Source organism: Peromyscus eremicus, chromosome 10 (assembly GCF_949786415.1).
Source record: "Peromyscus eremicus chromosome 10, PerEre_H2_v1, whole genome shotgun sequence".
In the NCBI taxonomy this organism is placed as follows: domain Eukaryota; kingdom Metazoa; phylum Chordata; class Mammalia; order Rodentia; family Cricetidae; genus Peromyscus; species Peromyscus eremicus.
In genome coordinates, this window is record NC_081426.1 from 68,941,934 (window position 1) to 68,948,174 (window position 6,241).

General features: G+C 48.2%; 1 non-coding gene across 1 annotated transcript; it reads left to right on the forward strand.

Moving 5' to 3' along the window:
- The first annotated feature begins 2,949 nt into the window (after positions 1-2,949).
- On the forward strand, positions 2,950-3,113 carry LOC131921328 (U1 spliceosomal RNA). The gene has a single exon (XR_009381954.1). It is a non-coding gene; the product is annotated as a U1 spliceosomal RNA (small nuclear RNA).
- Positions 3,114-6,241: the final 3,128 nt, after the last annotated feature.

Below are 6,241 nucleotides of genomic sequence, written 5' to 3' on the forward strand. Positions count from 1 at the left end.
AAGCTGTTTTCTTTCGGACACAGAATGTACAAACAAGGAAAAACTGAATCAGAGGGCCGGTATGAGACAATTTGAGGTTCCTTTCAAATACTCATTTCTTTTTTTTTCCTGCGTTTGCCCTTTGTTAATGGAATTCCTATCTGAGGGTTGAAAGATTCCTTGCTGAAACTCGCGTTAAAAGGTGATGTGTACGCGAGGCTGTGCGAAGGTAGCGCCAGGCGTGAGTGTTCAAAGGCTCCTGTGACTGGAGGCGGAGATGCTGGAGTGTGGATGTGGGTGAGGACCCCACGGGTCCAGGTCTGTTTTTGTTACATTAGCTAGATAGGCCGTCGGCAGCTGCAGCAGTGAGCACATGAGATTGTGACTTGGAGGGGAGGAAGGAACGGACTCCGGGCTACTGAGATCATTTATGGGAGTATCTGTGTATGTAGCACAAACTAGAGCCTCCCCAGGTCCTCACCCTGTGTATCTCACCTGCCTGGTGAAAGAAAAGCCCACTTGATTCTCCTGGGAACTGGAATCCCATTGGAAGAACAGCAGAGACTGTTTAGACAACGGGAGATAACGGCTCCAATACTTGTGTAGGAGAAAGAAGAGAGACACCCCGGTTCCCAAGGGAATTCTTTTGCTTCCTGTCTCTTGGTTTCTTCTCTTCTAACTCTACTATGACCACATCTGGACTCTTGCCTTCCAGGTTTCTTCAATGTACGATCTACGTCTTGTTGATCTCCTGACAGCCAGGGTTATAGTGATGGTCATGGTCATAGTCTGGGGTGAGGGTGTGGGTAGCTCAGGAGTGGAGCTCTTACCCAGCATGTGTGAAGCTGCATGGTTCATCCACAGCAGAGCAAGGGACAAACAAGCCAAACAAGCCTTCCTGTGTGACGATGACAACCTGGATCTAGAGAGACTAACTGGGTGCCAGCCTTCAGAGTTTCCTCATCTGTCAAGTCCTCACCACAACACTATGAATTAAGTTCTTTCATTATCTACCCTGTAGATGAGGAAACGGATAGCCAGAAAGATTAAATAGCATTCTCGGGAGCCACAGCAAGTGGCGGGAATGAAATTGGAATCCAGATCTGATTTCAGAGTCTAGGTTTACATTTAGGAATGATTGAAATGGATATGTAGAAAAGTTGCCGGAGAATCTTTTCACCTATTCTCATTTGGCCACTTCTCATCTGGCTTCCAGAAGGTGACTTCCATGATCACAATGACCTGGTGTGCTTTGGGCAACCCTAGAACCTAGCATTGTACCCGGCACATAGTAGGTCCTCAGCGGATATGTGCTATTTGTTCCAATTCTAAATTCTTTCGGAAGCCACACAACCCAATAGATAAGGGGTTGGCAACGGCAAAGACTTATCTTGGTCCAGGCATGCTTGTTTTGTTCTCTTGTAGCACACTGGCACCTAGCTATTTCTCTTGATTTCACTGTACATTATGGGAGTGAACCCAGACATGGCTGAAAGCAGGAAGCAGTGTTAATCCCACCGATCGAGAATAAGACCACTACCACAATTTAAAGCCAAATTTGAAAAAAGCTTTAATTAAACACTGGCCAGGTGGATAGGCTCTGGCCAGGTCCATACCCAGGTTCCTGGGAAATGGCCCAGAATCCCAGTTTGTAGCAGATTAAGAAGGAAAACCCACAATTCATTGCATTTCCCATCAGGTCCAATCAGAGGCAAGCATACATCCTGACACACCTCCATCCTGTGAACCTCCTGCTGGTATGTGATCAAGCACATCAGTGCAGATGGGTCAAACAAACTTGTTTAGTGGAGTGAAAATATGTGGCTTGTTATCTCCCATAAATAATAGCCTCCAGTGTTTCAGGAACTGTCTGTCCTTGGGTAAGGGGCTTGCAGATCAGAGGCATTTTTGTTTCATGGATCTCTTAGGCATAGTCATTAAAACTTAAAATGTAACTTTGGCTCTCACAGTAGTTTTTATATCACTTAAGAATTCTGAAGGCAGCCGGGCAGTGGTGGTGCACGCCTTTAATCCTAGCACTCGGGAGGCAGAGCCAGGCGGATCTCTGTGAGTTCGAGGCCAGCCTGGGCTACCAAGTGAGTTCCAGGAAAAGGCGCAAAGCTACACAGAGAAACCCTGTCTCGAAAAACCAAAAAAAAAAAAAAAAAAAAAGAATTCTGAAGGCATGTGATTTCAGTGTTCAATGATGCAGTGATCTGCCCAGAAACCCTAGATTTTTCTCTTTCGTCTTGTAGCCCCCAGTGCAATGGCATTATCTCCTATCACAGTGGCAAGGTAACTACAGTAGCTTTGTGCATCGTGTCTGTGAGTAAAAGCCAGGGGTGTTTTCTGAGTCGTCTTCTTTGTTGGTTTAGAGGAAAGATTGCCAGAGACCACGTGCAAACTTCCACTTGTGATATCTGGGTCACATGGCTACCAAAGTAACTAACTCCATCATCTGCAGGGAGGAAGGCAAGCAGGCAGACCATGACTCATCTCCCAGGTTCAGGCAAAGGATCCATATTATCTAGCTATGCTCTTCTGAATGCTTCTCACAATCTGGACTTGGCTAATGGGGATCATGGCTACCAACAGTTCTCTCAAACCAGGAGATAAGGTGGTTTAAGTGACAATCTAAGCTGTGTTCCTGCTTAGGCACCAGACCAGAACAGTTTTCTATCAGTTCTCTCTGGGATGGATGGATGGATGGATGGATGGATGGATGGATGGATGGATAGATGGATGGATGTACTGGTTGATTGGTTAATCTAATCAGAAAAGCTTGTGTAGCCTCCCACTAACTTAAGACTATTTCAATAGCTCCCAGACAAGGGAAGCTGATGGCTACAATGGTCCTTCACAAGCACATTCAGATCCAAGTCTTCTGTGGGAGACCAGCTTCCGCCTTTACCGGGGTTCCTATGAGGAGGAGAGAGGGATAAGAAAATATCAGATAGAAAGAGAGACCTAATACTTACCTGGCAGGGGAGATACCATGATCACGAAGGTGGTTTTCCCAGGCCGAGGCTTATCCATTGCACTTGGGATGTACTGACCCCTGCGATTTCCCCAAATGCGGGAAACTCGACTGCATAATTTGTGGTAGTGGGGGACTGCGTTCGCGCTCTCCCCTGTAAATAAAAAAAGAAAAAAGAAAGAAAGAAAGAGAGACCTAGACAACGACGAGGAGGAGAAAGACAGTAACACGGGTAGCTTCAGGAGGACCTGGGTCAATATCCAACGGTCCTTTTCTGTTTATTCAAAAGGGGTTTTTATAACAATGCCAAGGGGTGGGGCAAAAGACCTCCCCCTTCCTATATCAAAGCACATTGCACAGCCAAGTGTAGACCCTTCCAAACACCTGGTAACCATACCTGTGGTCAAATCATCCCCTTATGCAGCCCTGCTGGGTAAAGCAAGTTCAGAATCTCTGACCCTGAATAATTTGGCCCTCCACAGTCTTTGTATCAACATTGCTCCCCAGAGACCAGCACACAATGGGCCAGTGTTCTGGGCCAGATGGTGATGCTACTGGTGTCTTAGGACGGTTCTGATACTCAACTGCTTATAAGAAGATGGGGAAGCAGGCTCTGGTGCTTTGAGGTGCCTTTTCCTATTCCTCCTCATCTGTTGTTTCAGGGAATTTCATAGTCAGCACTTTGCCTCTGCCTGTGAGCTCCAGCCACCACACAGGATACATGGTTCTGTTCTCCCGGTAGCTAATGAAGTGCAAGTGAACACAGGCAAATGGGCTGTTCTTTTCCTTCCATTTACTGCTGTGGGTCTTTTTCTCATTGTGAACCCCTTTCTTCACGGCCACAGAGAACAGAAAGGGGAAAAGGGTGAGCTGAGAACCAGGGCTCCAGAGAAGAGGGAATGCCTGGGAAACGGTCGGTGTTGGATCCATGTTTGCTGAGTTGCTGGAAAGGTGGTTTCTGGGAACGAAGAAATCTGGGCTTTCAGATCACATGGATTCAAGTCCCACCATTTCTGTTTACCAACTGTGTGATCCCATCAAACTTACAAAACTTCTCTTGGCCTGTTTCCGCCTATGCAAAATGCAAGTGATGCTATTTATCGCATCGGCGTATTACAAATACTAAGGGTTATACGTGGAAAGTACTTATCAGTACTTACATCATACTAGAGCATAATGTAAGATGTAGCAACAATAAATATTTACAACCTGTCCATAGTTCTTTCCATGGAACTCATGCGAAGGGGGTTAAATGTCACCTGCCCAGGGGCCACAGCAGACATGGTGGCAGAGTCTCCTACAAAACAAGAGAACAGCCTCTCTCATCTTGCCAGAAGCTCAAAGGCACTGATTGCCAGGAAGCTGGTTGATGAATAGAGAGCTCGTAGAACCAAGCAGAGGGAGAGAGAGAGAGCAAGAGAGAAGGTGAGTGTTCTTGGGGAACCCTTCAGACAGTTCAGTGATGAATGTTACTCTCCAGAAGCCCATTATTAACCTCCACTAGGAAGCATCTCTGTCCAGGGGTGGAAAGACACCCCCTCAATGTTCTGCCCCCAAGCTATAAACTTGAGCATGGAAAGGCTGGCAGCTCTGCTGCTGTGTGTCGATCGGATGTCAAGGCTTTGTGGGGGGTCTAACCTGGCTGGGACAGGAACAGTGTGAGGAGCAGAAGAAGAACCGGCAATCAACACGGTACCTGGACAAAGAGGATGGAGACTGGCCAAGGGGGAAGACATTTTCCTTGGCTCCTGGAAGAAGAGTTTCCCGGTGCCCTGGTTCAAGAAAGGGGAGTTCTAGCAGAGGCCCACACTGATTCTTGGTGGCTTGTGGCAGATACAAGAACAATAAATCATTCTTTCAGTGAGTGGTGTGTGCTTTATCCAAGGCTTGGGTTCCATCAACTTATCCCTACTTGTGACACACTTATTGTCCTATGGAGTCCTAAGTCAGTTGACGCTTGGGAGTTAGACATGGCAGCCCACAGCCACACATTACAGTACGTGCCTGGGTGAGGCTGTTCCACCCAGGGTGGCCTATAATAGTGCGTTGTTCATTGTCCTGCGTAAGAACCAAAGTTCTCCCAATTCCTGCCCCAGCGTCGAAAGAATAAGAAAGTCACAATTCTTAGTTTACTTTACCGTACTATTCATGTGATTGGTTGGAGGCAGGATTCTTGGGTTACTGACTGAGGGGGCATCACCCCATTGATGAATCAAAGTTCAGGGAGGCCTCATTCTGCACATCCAAAGCCCAGCTCCTGTCCCTAGTGCCAAGCTTTGCCAGCTGCTGGCAGAGGCTGCTCAGGAAGCAGCCTGGTGGCATTCTCAAGAGGGGCGGGGGTGGCGCCTCACCTGGAGACCTCTCCCTCCTTCTGTGAATGGCGGGAGTAGACAGCAGGCTGGGGCCACCCAACTTGACTATAATCTCCAAATGCTAGAGAGGGGCGGGAGAGTGTCCCCCACCCACTTCTAAAACGTCAGGGACGGGCCCTGTGTTCTCTGAGAGCCTGGGCTGGGAGCTGAGAAGACAAACTGGGCACCCAACCCGGGCACTCTGGTTCCGCTGGCCAGCACAGCCCCGGGAGCCGCTTGTGTGTCTTACGGCATCCGGGCTGGAGAGACAGGGTCCCGGGTTCTGCCTGTGTGAGAGACATTTGATGTCTGTGAATGGTTTTTATTTGGTGACAGAGAGGAAAAGAAAGAGAACCGAGCTAACAAAACACGAAGTTTGGAGACTAAGCTACAGGAAAATTAAAATGTTTGACACAAAAGAGACAAGGTGGGAAATTATTCGAGCTAAAATTGTAGATTGGCTAAAAGGGGGAAGGACCTGATTCACAGCCATGGAGCTTTTCCTTCACCCTCTGTCTCTACCCCAGAGACACAAAGGCAGATTCTAGGTATGACTTCCAGAGACACTAAGGCACTAAGGCAGACTCTGGTATGGCTTCCAGAGACCCTGATCTGCCCTTTGTGCCCTGGGACCTTTGTTTTGAACTCCTGTCCTCTAAGGTGACCTTGTCAGGCACAAGTAAGTGTGGAAGAGGCATCGGCTCTCCAACAGGGGAAGGACTGAACTAGCGCAGGGCTCAGAGGACGGTTCCCCAACTCAGGGCAGAAGGAGAGAAGATCGGTGGAGAGGTGTGAGTTTGTCACCTGACTGTAATCTCCTTCCAGATTCCCAAGAGCAACTAGGCCCAAACCCCTGGTTCTCCCAACAACCTGGCCTTCCTCTGGGGCTCCCCATACCTCCTGGCATCCTTCAATAGGGGACACCACTGGGAGA